The following is a 19,102-nucleotide window of genomic DNA, read 5'->3' as shown; positions in this document are numbered from 1 at the left end:
AGGACTGGCATGATATATTCAGAGCACTAAATGAGAAAAATATGCACCAAGAATACTATATCCAGCTAGGCTGTCACTGGAAATAGAAGGAGAGATAAAAAGCTTCCAGGACAAACAAAAATTAAAAGAATTTGCAAACACCAAACCAGCCATACGTGAAATGTTGAAAGGGGCTCTCTAAGAAAAGAGAGAGCCTAAAAGTAATAGACCAGAAAGGAACAGAGATAATATACAGCAAAAGTAACCTTACAGGGAATACAATGGCACTAAATTCATATCATTCAATAGTCACCCTGAATGTAATTGGGCTAAATTCCCAATCAAAACACACAGGGTATCAAAATGGATAAAAAAACAAGACCCATCAATATCCTGTCTGTAAGAAACTCATTTTATATTCAAAGACACCTCCAGATTTAAAGTGAGGGGGTGGAAAACAATTTACCATGCTAATGGACATCAAAAGAAAGCTGGGGTGGCAATCCTTTTAACAGATAAATTAGATTTTATGCCAAAGACTATAATAAGAGATGAGGAAGGACACTACACCATACTTAAAGGGTCTGTCCAACAAGAAGATCTAACAACTGTAAATATCTATACCCCTAACATGGGAGCAGCCAATTATATAAACCAATTAATAACAGAATCAAAGAAAGACATTGAAAATAATACATTAATAGCAGGGGACTTTAACATGCCCCTCACTGTAATGGACAGATCAGCTAAGCAAAAAATCAACAAAGAAATAAAGGCTTTAAATGACACACTAGACCAGACGGACATCACAGATATATTCAGACATTCCATCCCAAAGCAATAGAATACACATTCTTCTCTAGTACACATGGGACATTCTCCAGAATAGATCACATCCTGGGTCACAAATCAGGTTTCACCTGGTACCAAAAGACTGGGATCATTCCCTGGATTTTTTTCAGACCACAATGCTATGAAGCCAGAACTCAATCACAAGAGGAAAGTTAGAAAGAACTCAAATACATGGGAGGCTAAAGAGCATCCTACTAAAGAATGAATGGGCCAACCAGGAAATTAAAGAAGAATTGAAAAAATTCATGGAAACAAATGATAATGAAAACACAAGTGTTCAAAATCTTTGGGATGCAGCAAAGGCTGAGAGAAAAGTATATAATAATACAAGCCTTTCTCAAGAAACAAGGAAGGTCTCAAGTACACAACCTAACCCTACACCTAAAGGAGCTGGAGAAAGAACAGCAAAGAAAGCCTAAATTCAGCAGAAGAGAAATCATAAAGATCAGAGCAGAAATCAATGAAACAGAAACCAAAAGAAGAGTAGAACAAATCAATGAAACCAGGAGCTGGTTCTTTGAAAGAATTAATAAGATTGATAAACCCCTAGCCAGACTTAACCAAAAGAAAAGAGAAAGGACCCAAATAAATAAAATCATGAATTTAAGAGGGGAGATCACAACCAACACCAAAGAAAAAGAAATGAGTGTAAGAACAAATTATAAGCAACTATATGCCAGCAAATTTGACAATCTGGAAGAAATGGATGCAATCCTAGAGACTATAAACTACCAAAACTGAACCAGGAAGAAATAGAAAAACTTAGCAGAACCATGACCAGTAAGGAGATTGAAGCAGTCATCAAGAACTTCCCAAAAAACAAAAACCAAGGCCAGAGAGCTTTCCAGGGGAATTCTACCAAATATTTAAAGAAGAATTAATATCTATTCTCCTAAAATAGTTCCAAAAATAGAAATGGAAGGAAAATTTCCAAACTCATTTTATGAGGCCAGCATTACCTTGATCCCAAAACCAGACAAAGACCCCATAAAAAAGAATTACAGACTAATATCCTTGATGAACATGGATGCAAAAATTCTCACCAAAATACTAGCCAATAGGATCCAACAGTACATAAAAAGGATTATTCACCACAATCAAGTGGGATTTATTCCTGGCCTGCAAGGTTGGTTCAACATCCACAAATCAATCAATGTGATACAACACATTAATAAAAGAAATAACAAGAACTATATGATACTCTTAATAGATGCTGAAACAGCATTTGACAAAATACAGCATCCTTTCTTGATCAAAACTCTTCAAAGTGTAGTGATAGAGGGTACATACATCAATATCATCAGAGCCATCTATAAAAAACTCACAACAAATATCATTCTTGATGGGGAAAAACAGAGCTTTTTCCCCAAGGTCAGGAACACGACAGGGATGTCCACTATCATCACTGCTATTCAACATAGCACTAGAGTCCTAGCCTCAGCAACCAGACAACAAAAAGAAATAAAAGGCATCCAAATTGGCAAAGAAGTCAGACTCTCATTCTTTGCAGATGATGTGATACTTTATGTGGAAAACCCAAAAGACTCCACTCCCGAACTACTAGAACTCTTACAAAATTCGTAAAGTGTCAGGATATAAAATCAATGCACAGAAATCAGTTGCATTTCTATACACCAACAGCAAGACAAAAGAAAGAAAAATTAAGGAGTCAATCCCATTTACAAATGCACACAAAACCATAAGATAACTAGGAATAAACCTAACAAAAGAGGGGAAGAATCTATACTCAGAAAACTATAAAGTACTCATGAAAGAAACTGAGGAGCACATAAAGAAATAGAAAAACATTCCATGCTCATGGATTGGAAGTTTATGAAAATGTCTATGCTACCTAAAGCAAACTACACATTTAATGCAATCCCTATCAAAATCCCATCCATTTTTTTCAAAGAAATGGAACAAATAATCCTGAAACTTATATGGAACCAGAAAAGTCCCCAGATAGCCATAGGAATGTTGAAAAAGAAAGCCAAAGTTGGTGGCATCACAATTCCAGACTTCAAGCTCTATTAAAAAGCTATAATCATCAGATAATATGGTACTGACACAAAAACAGACACATAGATTAATGGAACAGAATAGAGAGCCCATAAATAGACCCCCAACTCTATGGTCAACTAATCTTCAACAAAGCAGGAAAGAATATTCAATGGAAAAGAGACAATCTCTTCAACAAATTGAGTTGGGAAACCTGGACAGCCACATGCAGAAGAATGAAACTGGACCATTTCCTTACACCACACACAAATATAGACTCAAAATGGATGAAAGACCTCCATGTGAGAAAGGAAACCATCAAAATCCTTGAGGAGAACACAACAACCTCTTTGACTTTAGCCGCAGGAACTTCTTCCTAGGAACATCACCAAAGGCAAGGGAAGCAAGGGTAAAAAGAACTATTGAGAATTCATCAAGATCAAAAGCTTTTGCACAGCCAAGGAAACAGTCAATAGAACCAGAAGATAACTGAGAGAATGGGAGAAGATATTCACAAATGACATATCAGATAAAGGCTAGTATCCAAAATCTATAAAGAACTTAGCAAACTCAACACCCAAAGAACAAATAATCCAATCAAGAAATGGGCAGAAAACATGAACAGACATTTCTGCAAAGACGACATCCAGATGGCCAAAAGACACATGAAAAAGTGCTCCACATCACTTGGAATCAGGGAAATACAAATCAAAACCACAATGAGATACCACCTCACACCAGTCAGAATGGTTAAAATGAATAGGTCAGGAAATGACAGATGATGGCAAGGATGTGGAGATAGGGGAACCCTCCTAGACCGTTGGTGGGAATGCAAGTTGGTGCAGCCACTCTGGAAAACAGCATGGAGGTTCCTCAAAAAGTTGAAAACAGAGCTACCCTATGACCCATCAATCACATTACTGGATATTTACCCTAAAGATACAAATGTAGTGATCCGAAGGGGAACACACACCCAAATGTTTGCAGCAGCAATGTCCACAATAGCCAAACTATGGAAAGAACCTAGATGTCCTTCAACAGATGAATGGATAAAGAAGAAGTGGTATATATATAAAATGGAATACTAGGCAGTCATCAAAAGAAATGAAACCTTGCCATTTGCAATGATGTGAGCGGAACTAGAGGGTATTATGCTGAGCGAAATAAGCCAATCAAAGAAAGGCAATTATCATACACTCTCTATGATATGAGGAATTTGAGAAGCAGGGCAGGGGGTTGTGGCGAATAGGGAAGGAAAAAAATGAAACAAGATGGGATCAGGAAGGAGAGAAACCATAAGGGACTCTTAATCTCACAAAACAAACTGAGGGTTGCAGGGGATTGGGAGGGTGGGGATAGGATAGTTGGGTTATGGACACTGGGGTGAGTCTGTGTTATGGTGAATGCTGTGAAATGTGTAAGCCTGCTGATTCACAGACCTATACCCCTGGGGCAAATAATACATTATACGTTAATTTTAAAAAAAGAGAGAGCTTCTGTACAGCAAAGGAAACCTAAAACAAAATGAAAAGACCACCTATAGAATGTGATAATATATGTATAAATGATATATCTGATAAAGGGCTCATATCCAAAATATATAAAGAACTTGTATACAACTCAACAGCCCCCCCAAAAATAATCCAATTTAAAAATTAGGCAGAACACATGAACAAACATTTGTCCAGACAAGACCTATAGATGGACAATAAACACATGAAAAAATGCCCAGTATTACTCATCATCAGGGAAATGCAAATCAAAATCACAGTAAGATATCCCCTCACACCTGTCAGGATGGCTAAAATCAAAAACACAAGAAACCACAAGGGTTGGTGAGGGCGTGAAGGAGGAACCCTTGTCCACTGCTGGTAGGAATGCAAACCATTGTAGTCACTGTGGAAGACACTATGGAGGCTGCTCAAAAAATTAAAAATAGAACTACTATATGACCCAGTTATCACATAATCACATTACTAAATATTTACCCAAAGAATATGAAAACTCTAATTCAAAAAGACATATGCTATGTTTATTATAGTATTATTTATAATAGCCAAATTATGGAAGCAGTCCAAGTGTTCATCATAGATGAATGAATATGTGGTGTATATACACACACACACACACACACACACACACAGGACTATTACTCAGCCATAAAAAATATAATGAAATCTTGCCATTTGCAACAACACGGATTGATCTAAAGAGTATAATGTTAATCAAAATAAGCCAGTCAGAGAAAGTCAAATACCATATGATTTCACTCAGATAAGGAATTTAAGAAACAAAACAAAGGAACAAAAGGGGAAAGGGGGACAAACCAAGAAATAGACTTTTTTTTTTAAGATTTTATTAATTTATTTGACAGAGAGAGAGACAGCAAGAGAGAGAACACAAGCAGGAGGAGTGGCGGAGGGAGAAGCAGGCTCCCTGATGAGCAGGCAGTCTGATGCAGGACTGGTTCCCAGGGTCCCTGAGCCAAAAGGGATGATGATGACCTGAGCCAAAGCCAGACACTTAATGACTAAGCCACCTAGGTGCTCCCAAGAAATAGACTATTAACTGTAGAGAACAAACTAACGGTTACCAGAGGGGGAGATGGGTAGGGGAGTAGATGAAATAGATGATGGGGATTAAGGAATGAGCTTGTCACAATAAGCACAGAGTGATATATGCAACTGTTGTTTCACTGTTTTGTACACCTGAGATTAATATAATAGTGTGCGTTAACTACACTGGAATTAAAAGAAAAAATAAAATAAAATAATATAAAATAAAATAAGTATGCTTATCTTGATGGAAGTGTTGAATCACTATACTGTGCACCTGAAACTAAATAATATTGTACATTAACCACACTGGAATTAAAATAAATGTATTTATTTATTTATTCGAGAGAGAGAGAGAGATGTGGGGGAGGGGAAGAGGGACCGGGAGAGAGAAAATCCCAAACAGCTTCCACACCCAGTTTGTAAGGCCTACAGGACTCAACCTCACAACCTTGAGATAATGACCTGAGCTGAAATCAAGAGTCAGACACTTAAGTCACTGAGCCCAGGTGCCCCTAAAATTTAATTTAATTTTTAAAATATACATTATAACTACTTTTTATACAGTAAAATTAATCTAAGAAAAAGATTTGATGCAATGACTTTTATTTTTAAAAGATACACTTCTTCAAGCCCCCAAGTGAAATCTAAATTAAAATACTTAATATTCTCTGGGGAGCCTGGTGGCTTAGTCAGGCAAGCATCCAATTCTTGGTTTCAGCTCAAGTCATGATCTTCGGGTTGTGAGATCAAGCCCCATGTCTAGCTCCACAGAGCCTAAATAGGTTTTCTCTCTTCCTCTCCCCTGGCTCTCCCCCCACCCTCCCTCTCTAAAAAAGACAGAGAGAGAGAGAGAGAGAAAACTTGGATGACCCTAGGTATAAAGATGGCTCTTCAGATGCAACACAAAAGGCACAATCCATGAAGGAAATAATGATAATCCAAACTTCATTACAATTAAGAATTTTGCTCCATTAAAGATCATGTCAATACGAGAAGACAAGACTTGGGCTAGGACAAAATATTTGCAGAAGATATGTATGATGAGGACAAAGAAGTCTTAAATCTCTACATAAGAAAACAACTCAATTTAAAAATGGGCCAAAGACCTTAACAGAGAGCTCACCAAAAAGATATACCAATGGCAAATGTGTATATGAAAAGCTGTTCAACATCATGTCATCAGGAAAATGCAAAATGAAACAATAATGAGATGTCACTACACACCAATTATAATGCTCAAAATCTGGAACACTGACAACACCAAATGTTGACAAGGATGTGTTACAATAGGAATTCTCACTTACTGCTAACATGAATGCAAAATGATACAGCCACTTCAGAAGACAGTTCAGTGGTTTCTCCTAAAACTAAACACAGTCTTAAAATATGATCCAGCAGTAATGCTCCTTGGCATTTATCCCAAAAAGCTGAAAACTCATGTCCACACTAAAACCTGCACATGGAGGTTGACAGAAATTTTATTTGTAATTGCCAAAATTTGGAAGCAACCAAGTTGTCCTTCAATAGGTAAATGGAAAATAAACTGGTACACCTCATCAATCAAAAATTCAGCACTACAATGAAATAAGCTATTGAGCCATGAAAAGACATGGAGGAAATTTAAATGCATATTGCTAAGTGAAAGAAGCCAATCTGGAAAGTCTATATACTGTATGATTCCAACTATATGACATTCTGGAAGAGACAAAAATAGGAAAACAATAAAAGATTTGTGGTTACCAGAGGTCAGGGAGAGGAAGGGATGAAGAGGCAGAGCAGGGAGAATTTTTAGGGCAGTGAAGTTATTCATGACACCAGCATGGTGGATACATGCCATTGTATATTTGCCTAAACCTGAAGAATATATAAAACCAAGAGGGAAACTCTAACGTAAAATGTATGGACTTTGGGTAATAATGATATGTCAGAGGAAGTTCATCAGCTGTAACAAACATATTCTGGTGGGGGATGGTAATAGCAGGGGAGGCTTATTTGTGTGGGGCAGGGGGATATATATTGGGAAATCTCTGTACCTTCCTCTCAATTTTGATATGAACACAAAAATGCTTTTTAAAAGTTAAGTCTTCAAAAAGTGTAGGATCACCTTTTACCTTAAGCAAACACACTTGACAAATACAGGAATTAATGGCTTGAACTCTGGAGTCAAGAGTCAACTGGAATCCTGAGTCTGATGTTGTGTGACTTTGCGCAACTGACTTACCTCTCTAATGCCTCAGTTTTCAAAACTGGAAAACTGAGCTAACAATGGCTATTCCTGAGGGCTGATGAGCAGATTAAATGAGATAGTATGCATTCAACATCTGGTACAACACCAGCCACAAATGTTCAACAGATGCAGCCTGTAATGCAAGACCCCATACCCCCATCTAGGGAAAATAAGAGGCTCTTTTCAACTTTGTACACATAGAAGTATTGAACAGGCTGTGGAATATTATCTCAAACTATTTCAACAAATCTTTTTCATTTTTTTATCCTGATGAAAGAAAAGCCCAGGTTAAAAACAAACAAACAAACAAACAAACAAACAAAAAACCTTGTATATTCAAATGGTCTGAGTCCTGCAGCATCAGTGTTTCAGACATTCTGGGCCCTAGAGATGTGCTGAATTCATAAATAAATTGATTACTGAAAGAACATGAAAGAACACATAAGGTAACTTTCCTTGGTTTTGTTTTTCGCTATTCTGGGAATAAAATTTTATATATATATTGCTTTACACTTTCTGTTTTACACTTTTCTGAAGACATGCTCTTTTACCAAGTATTTGATGGTGTGGGAAACCTGTCAATCTCAATTGCAGAGAATATTTAGAGTAATGGGAATCTTACAGTTTAAAACTTTTGAAGTGTTAAATGGGCTTTGCTTCAGGAAGGAAAATAAGCACTTGTCAACTTGGGTCACATCAAGCATTTCAGGAATAGTATCCATAGAACGCTTGGTAAGAAAAAAAGCAAAACCCAGAACATAATAATTCCTACCAAAATTATCTCCCTGTAATAAGAAGTAAATATAAGTTAGGCTCTAAAGCAAATTACAGGCATGCGTAAGATGCGTGATATGCAACTCTAGTTCTCAACACTGTTTCTTTGCTTTTTAAAATAAGTCCCATGATTGGAAGCACTGGCCTCTTTGATTTGTAAATATTGTGCTCAGAGAGAAGATCATGCTATAGAGGTATCAAAACATGAAAGCTAAACAAGCATAGATTAAAGGTAGACGAGAAATTTGAGATTTAAGTAGGGTGGGTGACTTGGCAAAGTACATAAAGCTTGAGCCAGAAGAGGAACAGAGTCAGAAGAGGAAATGAAACAGGCTCAAGAATCCCAGTTTCTCTTCCAAAGAATCCTAATACAAGACAAGCAGCTCAGCTTATTAGATGCAACCTTGGAAGTAATATGATTTCAGAAATAAGAACTGTTATTTGTTTGAAAATAGGTCTCCTGCTTGATAGTGTCTAAAATGTCTTCAATAGGAAACAGAGACTTTAATTAACAAAGAAAGTTTAAAGGCCAGAGTGAACACATTAGAGTGGGTGTTCTCACATGCATATGAAACACGAACTCCCTTGATAGAGATAAATGACTAGAAATCAGGAAAAAGCTCTGTATTTGAAGGGTATGAGTGACTTCTCTGAAGGAACAAAGGTTCTTAAAAGGTGACAATACAGAGGGCTCACATCTGTGACTTCTCAATTTTGCCCTGCACTAAAAATCTATGTAGAATACTAACTAAAAGCTTAAACTTGAGAGTGAGACCTTCACTCAGATCCTACATACATGTATGACTGTGGCATGTCACCTAAACTTTCTAAGCCTTGGTCTTCTCATCTTTAACATAAAAAGGGTATTACTATTTCACATACTTTTATGAGGATTAAAAGAGCTAATATATGGGAAGCATCTGGCACAGTGTAAACAAAGAATACATGTTGGTTACTAATATCACCTCACATCCCTCTTGAACACATTGAATTCTTAGCAGTAAATATGTTGAAATCTCATTCATCAGTGTTCAGCAAAGAATCTAAGTTTCAACAATGTTATCATAGTCCTTTCAAATTAGGTCATGATCTATTTTTATTTCTATAAAAATATATTCCTCAAAGTAAAACTGCATTATACTTCTTGAAAACCTGCTTCAGAAAACTATATGAGTTAATAAATATGTTAAGTAACTTGTTTGTGATCATTTCACAATATATACATATATTAAATTACCACATTGTATACCTTTTAAAAATCATGTAACCTAAATAAACATAATTTCAACATTCTTCAATTAAATTGAAAAAAAATTTACAAATAGAAGTTTGAATCACTGAATTAAAAAAAAGAAAATCTGTTTCAAATTGTTAAATCTAATTTTTCCTATCTTTGTACTTTACCTAAATGCGCTTGTTTAACTTTTAGAATCACAAAATAAAAAGCAGTCAGAATATAAATGCCATTACTGTATACTTTGGCTTGAGATTAATTCAGTGTAAGTCCCCAACAATAACTTTTATGTAGATCTGTCTGTCAGCCAAATATATCCATATCTGATATGATACTGGTTTATAAAAAGATTATTGTTTTTAAAGGTATTGTATCACCTAATACCCACAAATGGTGGGGAGGTGAGAGGAGTAGAGGGACAACCAGACTCCCTGCTGAGCTTGATCCCAGGCCCAAAGATCATGACCTGAGGAGAAATTGGATGTGCTTAAATGACTGAGCCACCCAGGCGCACCTACAAAAGATTCTTGAGTGGCAAATTTCCTATGAAGAGAGGACACAATTTAATTTTTTTTCATAATTTAAATTTGTAATACTTTTAAGCAATAAATAGGAATATTTTGAGGTATCTGGACCAGGAATATTATATCCTGGGAATTTGTGAGGAAAGTGCATTTTCATGCCCCATCCAGAGCTAATGAATTAGAAATTCAGGTGATGAGGACAATGAATTATGTTTCAAAAAGCCTTCCAGGTGATTCTGAGGCACAATGAAGTTTGGAAATCACTGGTCTAATCACTGGTCTAAATCTCCAGTGAAAATCACTGGTCTAAAACTCTAGTTACGGGGCGCCTGGGTGGCTCAGTGGGTTAAGCCGCTGCCTTCGGCTCGGGTCATGATCTCAGGGTCCTGGGATCGAGTCCCACATCGGGCTCTCTGCTCAGCGGGGAGCCTGCTTCCTCCTCTCTTCTCTGCCTGCCTCTCTGCCTACTTGTGATCTCTGTCAAATAAATAAATGAAAAATTAAAAAAAAAAAAATAAAACTCTAGTTACTAAAGTGAAACTTCCTAATCTTATGGATAATAGAGAACCCAGAATTCCTGGCTTATGTCATATGATTACAGGGAGAAGTTCTATACTCATAACTAACTACCAATAGCCTATAAAGTGGGGAGAGGAAGGATATGGCAAAACTTATAGCCTCAAATCACAATTAGACAGCCAAAGGACCTGACTTTTACTCCCTACAGGGAATCCCTAACCAGGATGAATACAGCTAGGATCAGAGTAAGGAACTCCTTTCACCATGCCCCTGCCATGCAACTGAACAATGTTCACTAGTGTGTATGGTAACAGAAGAGGCTTTCAGGGGAGACTTGACTTGGAAGATCCTTCTGATATTTCAACTCCCTTTTAAAAGAAAAATTAAAATGACCTTAAAGGCTTAATCTATTTTAATGGACTGAGATTCTGGGTTTTCTAAACTATTAGGTTGGAAACTGTGGGTTTTCAGTTATTTCAAAGGAATAACAGTTTAAAAACACACGAGGCACTGTATGGAGACGATTAACACCTAAGCCACCATCATTCATTCCTGTCCTGTGTCAGAAATCTGTGTGCATTCACTCACTCAAATTTGTATGTAATATAGAGGTTAAAATTTTTTTAAGTATTATGAATCTGCCTAAAAGGCAAGGTAATTTTACCCAACAGGCCCTATAGCTATAATGCTTAAGGCCTAAGTTTACTTAACAAAAAACTTTTTTTCTAACTTTCATACCCTAAACTTTGTTTTCCTAGACTCTTTACACACACGCACTTTATACCAATTTTTAAAAGCAAACAATTCTGATATAAAGTTAGGCTGTAATCATTCAAGTCAGGCATTGTATCACTTAATACCTGCTCTGGCCTTAAAAATATGATAACTATAGGATAATTTTTTCAAGGTCTCAGATCCATTTCTTTTTTTTTTTTAATACTGAAGTATACAATGTTAACATTGGTGTTAGGTGTACAACATAGTGATTGGACATGTTTAAACAATGAACATGTTTAAACATGTTTACACCACAAGTGTAGCTACCATCTGTCACCATACAGCACAGTTACAATGCCATTAACTATATTCCCTGTGCTGTGCCTTTTATATCCGTGACATTCATTCCCTAACTGGAAGACTGTATCTCCCACTCCCCTTTATCCATTTTGCCCAGCTCCCTATCCTCCTCCCCTCTGGCAACCGTCAGTTTATCCTCTATTTATAGGTCTGTTTCTGCTTTTTGTTTGTTTTGTTTTTTAGATTCCACAAAGAAGTGAAATCACATGGTATTTGTCCTTCTCTGACTTACGGCATTTAGCATATTACCCTCTAGGTCGATTCATGTTGAGTTAGAACATTTAATTTTAATAAAAATTTCTTGTTAAATAAACTGATAGGTGCAGCAAGTTAAAGTCAAAACATCTCCTAAAAACGGTGTCTTTGCTTTTGAATAGTTATCTAAAGCCCATCTCTCTTATACTGGAAATAAAATAATTGGCCCAGTCCTCTATTCCTAATTTGTGACTGTGAAGCCATGTCACTTGCATTCCGAGCAATATTATTAGCCTTCAGTTTTTTGTAGTGTGGTACATAAGTGGTAGAGTAGAGCAATGACAGTGGAGAAATGGGATTGCCGTATCAAATGGTAGTTCTTTTTTTAATTTTTTGAGGAAATTCCATAACGGCTGTGCCAATTTACAGTCCCACCAAGAGAGTTTTCTAATTTTAACCTGCAGTTATGTTTATAAGATTAATAAGTACCGGGATTTAATGTATGTGGCTATAGTTTTTTTTTAAGTGCAGTTATGTTAAGCATGATTTCTCTCCATTATCATTTAACAATCCATATATATTTGGCTTTCTAAATTTTGCTTTAAATCATCTGATTTGTATATGCTTTTTCCCTGAATTCTGCCCAATTTCTTCAAATTTCTAATCTCCTTTCTGTGATAGAAGAAAAAAACAAGGTAATTTCTTTTTTCCCTAAAACCCTATCTTTTCTAACCATTAAATGAGTCTCTGGTTTCTCTAGCAAAATATGTTAAATTCTTTTTCAGTGCTTTGAATATCAAAGACATTATTTTCTTTTCATGAAATAACATCTTGAATAATCCATTTTCTTTCAAACTTGCAACAAAATATTTCCCTCCAGAGTGTGACTGTCATTTTTTTTAAGTTTTTTTTTTTTTTTAAAGTTTTGGGGTTTTTTAAGGATTTTATTTATTTATTTGACAGAGATCACAAGTAGGCAGAGAGGCAGGCAGAGAGAGAGGAAGAGGCAGGCTCCCTGCTGAGCAGAGAGCCTAATGCGGGGGCTCAATCCCAGGACCCTAGGATCATGACCTGAGCCAAAGGCAGATGCTTAACCATCTGAGCCACCCAAGTACCCATTATCTGTCACTTTTAAAGTAACCATACTATTCAAACATTGTTTACTATGGTAAATCCAATGTCTTTGAACTAAAGTTTTTCATTTTATATACTGGTAAGTGACTGATTTCTGTGCTTTCATTGAAACAAGGATAGATGTTCATTTCAATATGCAATAATGGATTTCTAAATTCCTTATTAAACACAAAGTTTAAAGTCCTTATTTCACACAAAGAACTTAAATTTCCTATGCAAACTAAGGAATAATGACTTTTTCCTTAAGAAAAATAACTTTTTTCATTCCTATCTTAAGACTTTACCCTCAGAGAATAGAGATGTACTTGAGAATACTTTTTCTGTATTAATTTGTAGCTTCCAAGATGAAGATATACTTATTAGACTCTGGAAATCTGTATCAGATGGGCAGGGGAAAGAAGTAAATAAAGCTAACTGTCAAAAGTCCCCAGGGACACAGCATACCATATGCGTACTATCTTGTTTCTACCTGTATCAAATTTAAGGTACTAGAAGTTAAACATCTTTAACCTGTAAGAAAGCAAAAAACAAACCTGGAAATAATGGGATAAGAGAAAAAAAAACTATTTCCAATGTCTGGGGTATTTATAAGATAGGGTAGGATATTATCTTCATTTCTGGAAAGACTGAATCCAATTACTTTTTCTAACAAAACAAAACAATAACAAAAACCTTCAAATAGTATTGAATACTTATCTGTCTTTCCTTTTTCTAGTCATTCACTTTTCTGTTAACACTTTGTCAACCAGTTCCCAGTGAATCTATTCCTTGAAGGTCACTAATAACTTTTAAATATTATACTCAGTAGATAACCTATACCCTCAATTTTTTTTTACCTGTCTATCATTTGGCATTATTAATCACCTTCGCCTTTTTGAGAATTTAACATCCTGTGGTTCATAAAATTGTGCTATTGTAATACTCCTCCTACCTCTTTAAGCCTTCTTTTCTGCTTCCTTTGATCTCTTCATTTACTTATATATTTTCCATAGGTAATTAACTACAAAGTATTACAACAAAGTACAATGTAATTAAGTACCAACCAACCTCCTTTTGAACAAGCCAAGGACCTTAAGATGCTTTAACCAGATGCCATGAATGTCTCTCATCCTTTGTTATAATTGTCTAGAGTATTATTTTTTATAGTTTCAATTTTTGTTTAACCACCCACACACAAACAAGAAATTATTTTCAGTAATTAATTTTTTGACATATGTTATCAGTTTCTGTGATTGTTGTTTCTTCCATGCCACGCTTTCCTTTTGGACTTAGTAATATCACAGAGGCATATTCTGTGACAACACTTTAGTAAAGAGTCTATAGGTAGTAAACTCCTTTAAGCTTCTGTATGTCTGAAAATACCTCTCTTTTCCTTTGTTCTTGAAGAACAGTTTAACACACACTTCTAGGTTGATTTGTTTTGTTTTTGTTTTCCCCTTAGCATTTGGAATACATTGGTCTATTCCATTCTGACAATTTTGGTTTTTTAGATGTTCAGCATTGCCATCATAAGCTGGGTCCTGTCAGACACTCCAAATCATAAAGGCAGGCAGCTCAGGAGAAATCCAACAAAATGCGAAACATCTGGGACCACCAAGTATGAACAGGACCAGAAGGCATAATCATGCTGCATGAGGGGGTATCCCAGACCCCCACTCCACATACCAAGGTTGGACTAGACTACCACTGTCAGCTCACACCAATGGTTACATTGGGGGTTCTTGTAAGAACAATTAAAGGAGGATGAAAAAGCCTCAGCCCTATGTATATAGATTTATGGATAGATAGGCTCAACAAAGCAAGCTCCAGGCAGAAATGGAAAACAACTTCATGACAGCATTACTCAGTGTGTCCTTGAATAACAATGGAGAGCAAAATTTTCTCAAAGGTGAAGCTTTGAGCTTTTACCTAATAATCCACTTTGTGTGGAGCTCAATAAGTTACTGAAGGCTAAAAATTATACAAGTCAACATTGACTTCTCCTCTTATTCACTATTATCAGTCAATATTTTCAATTTTAAGATAACATAAAACTCAGTCAAGCTATTTCTGGGGGGAAAAAAAAGATGGGGGAGATTCTATGTCAAGGATACAGGAATATTTTATAGAACTCCAGGGCAGGAATGAAACCAGGCCTAAGGACAATTCTAGAAATAGAGATTGGAATTGTACCTAAACTCTTCCTCCATCTCCTGTTTCTCTCTGAATATATGATTTCATCTCTTTCTCTCTCATTTTATCTCCCTTTTCTCTATACACTGACATGTTCTGCTTTTCTAGTAGAAACAGTATGTGGAAAATGGCCAATCTATATCTCTCAAGGTTTTAAATGTATATAAGAATGCACGTCATGCTTCTACATATGCCTGTCCAATTTTCCCAACACCATTTGTTGAAGAGACTTTATTTTTTTCCATTGGATATTCTTTCTTGCTTTGTCAAAGATGAGTTGACCATACATTTGAGGGTCCATTTCTGGGTTCTCTATTCTGTTCCACTGATCCATGTTTAGTACCATACTGTCTTGATGATTGCAACTTTGTAATATAGCTTGCAGCCTGGCACTGTGATGCCACCAGCTTTGGTTTTCTTTTTTAATACACCTCTGGCTATTCGGGGTCTTTCCTGGTTCCATATAAATTTTAGAATGATTTATTCCAGCTCTGTGAGAAAAGTTGATGGTATTTTGATAAGGAGTGAATTGAATGTGTCAATTGCTCTGGGTAGCATAGAGATTTTAACACTTATTCTTCCAATCTATAAGCAGAGAATGTTTTTCCATTTCTTTGTGTCTTCCTCAATTTCTTTCATAAGTGTTCTGTAGTTTTTAGAGTATAGATCCCTTACCTCTTTGGTTGGGTTTAATCTTAAGTATTTTATGGTTTGGGGTACAACTGTAAATGGGATCAACTCCTTAATTTATCTTGTTTCTATCTCATTGTTAGTGTACAGAAATGTAACTGGTCTTGATTTTATATCTTGCCATGTTGCTGAATTCCTATATGAGTTTCTAGCAATTTTGGGGTGGAGTCCCTTGGGTTTTCCACATAAACTATCATGTCATCTGCAAAGAGTGAAAATTTCGCTTCTTCTTTGCCATTTGAATGCCTTTTATTTCTTTTTGTTTTCTGATTGCTGAGGCCAGGACTTCTAGTACTAAGTTGAACAACAGTGTTAAGAGTCGGCATCCCTGTCATGTTCCTGACCTTAGGGGAAAAGCTCTGTATTTCCCCACTGGGAATGATATTCACTGTGGGCTTTTTGTAGATGGTTTTTATGATATTGAGGTTGTTCTCTCCATCCCTACACTGTGGAGAGTTTTAATCAAGAAAGGATGCTGTATTTTGTCAAATCTTTTTTTGTATCAGTTGAGAGGATCATATGGTTCTTGTCCTTTCTTTTATTCATGCAATGTGTCCTTTTGATTGATTTGTGAATGGTGAACCACACTTGCAGCCCATTTTCTTACACCATACACAAAGAACAACTCAAAACGGACAGAAGACCTAAATGTGAGATAGCAATCCATCAAAATTCTAGAGGAGAACATAGGCTGCAACCTCTCTGACCTTGCCACAGCAACTTCTTGCTAGACATATCTCCAAAGGCAAGGGAAACAAAGGCAAAATGAGCTACCGGGACTTCATCAAGATAAAAAGCTTTTGTACAGCAAAGGAAACAGTCAACAAAACCAAAAGACAACTGACAGAATGGAAGAAGATATTTGCAAATGACATACCAGATAAAGGGCTAGTATCCAAGATCTATAAAGAACTCATCAAACTCAACACCCAAAAAAATAAATAATCCAGTCAAGGAACAGGCAGAAGACAGGAACAGACATTTCTCCAAGAAGACATACAAATGGCCAACAGACATATGAAAAAATGCTCCACATCACTTGGCACCAAGGAAATACAAATCAAAAACCACAATTAGATACCACCTCACACCAGTCAGAATGGCTAAAATTAACAAGACAGGAAACAACAAATGTTTGTGAGGATATGGAGAAAGGGGAACCCTCTCACACTGCTGGTGGGAGCAAGCACAAGCTGGTAGAGTATGGAAAACAGTATGGAGGTTTTGGAAAACAGTATGGAGCTTTCTTAAGAAGGTAAAAATAGAGCTACGCTATGACCCAGCAATTGTACTACTAGGGATGTCCCCCGGAGATACAAATGTAGTACATATAAAGTGTATATACATACAAGTGTAGATACAAATGCAGTGTAGAGATGATCCAAAGAGGCATCTGAACCTCAATGTTCATAGTAGCAATGTCCACAATACCCAAACTGTGGAATGAGCCAAGATATCCACCAACAGATAAATGGTATATACGCACAATGGAATATTACCCAGTCATCAAAAAGGATGACTGCTTACCATTTATACTGTCGTGGGTAGAACTGGAGGGTATTATGCTGAGCAAAATAAGTCAAGCAGAGAAAGGCAATTATCATATGGTTTCACTCTTATGTGGAATATAAGAAACAGGGCAGAAGACTTTAGAGAAAGGAAGAGAAAACTGTATGGGAAGTCATCAGAGAAGAAGAAAAACTGTGACAGACCCTAACAATACTGGAGGGGAAGTGGTGGGGATGAGGTAATCGGGTGATGGCCATTAATGAGGGCATGAGATGTGATGAGCTCTGGGTGTTTTATGAAACTAATAAATTACTGAACACTACATCTAAAAAAATGATGTACTATAAGTTGGCTAATTGAATTTAAATAAAAGAAAAAAAGAAGGCATATCATGGCCTACCATCTTAAGACTTAAATTTTTTAATTTGGTGTAAATACAAATTCCTATGCTAAAAACCAAACCAAACCAATAAATAAAGCCAAAAAACACCTCTAACTGGCCCAGCTTGAATTAGGAACCTATCCCAGATCCAAACAAATTGTGGAGAGGGTCATCTTACTAAAAATGGTTGCTAGAAGCTTTGCCTTGACCCTGAGAGAGAACCAGGTCATTATAAATTGAACAAATAAATTTACTCCATCACCCTCATTTATTCTCCCAGTTATCCTGGCTGAAACCCTCAGTCATCTTTGGCTTATCCTTCTCTCTTATTTACTATATAGTTCTGTCACCAAGAACAATTTCATTCTTCTTTCAAAATTACTCTTTTATCTATTTCTTCTTTCTTCCCATTGCCTTTATTATTTACCAAAATGACTCATCCCAAAAAAGTTACTTCACTATAGTAAATTTGCATTTCTTTAACTACTGGTAAAAATAAACATTTTTCATTTTTCCTTCATGACACAGGCTTTATTACTCCGGCTTTCTTGATTTGTGTTATATGAATTCTATGTCTTCCCTTCTCATTCATATGTTGAAGTACTAACCACCCCCCATGTGACTGTATTTAGAGATAGAGCCTTAAAGAAGAAATTAAGGTTTAACTAGGTTACAAGCATGGAGCTCGAATCACTAGGACTGGTCCTGTTGCAAGAAGAGGAAGAAACCCCAGGGATGCTTGCCAACATAAGAAAGGCCATGGAAAGACACATGAGAAGGTTGTCTGCAAATTAAGGAGAGAGGCCTCAGGAGACACTAAAACTGTGGGCATCTTGATCTTGGACTTTTAGTCCCCAGAAATGTGAGAAAATAAATTTCTGTTAAGCCTCCTAGTTTGTGGTATGTTGTTACAACAGGCTTAGCTGACTAATTCAGTTTGCCTATGCTTATTATCAATTTTTCTTTTTATTTTTTTTCCTGTTAGATCTCTCTAAACATTAAGGTTATCAGCCTTTTATCCAAAATAAATGTTACAACTATTTTTCCCAACTTATTTTGGCCCCTCACACCTATTTTGTTTTGTTTTATATACTGAAGTTTTTTTTAGTGCAGTAAAAATTTTCAAACCTTTAATGACTGCTACATTTGAAATTGAGCTTAGAAAGTTCTTCTGTTTTTCTAGTCCACACAGAATTTGATAGATATAGATTATAGATAGATGGATGATAGAGAGATGTTAAATAGATATGATGGATGGATGGAGAGCTCAGAGATAAG

The sequence above is a fragment of the Neovison vison genome, chromosome 1 (assembly GCF_020171115.1).
Source record: "Neovison vison isolate M4711 chromosome 1, ASM_NN_V1, whole genome shotgun sequence".
NCBI lineage: Eukaryota > Metazoa > Chordata > Mammalia > Carnivora > Mustelidae > Neogale > Neogale vison.
Note: the sequence above shows the minus strand (reverse complement) of the source record.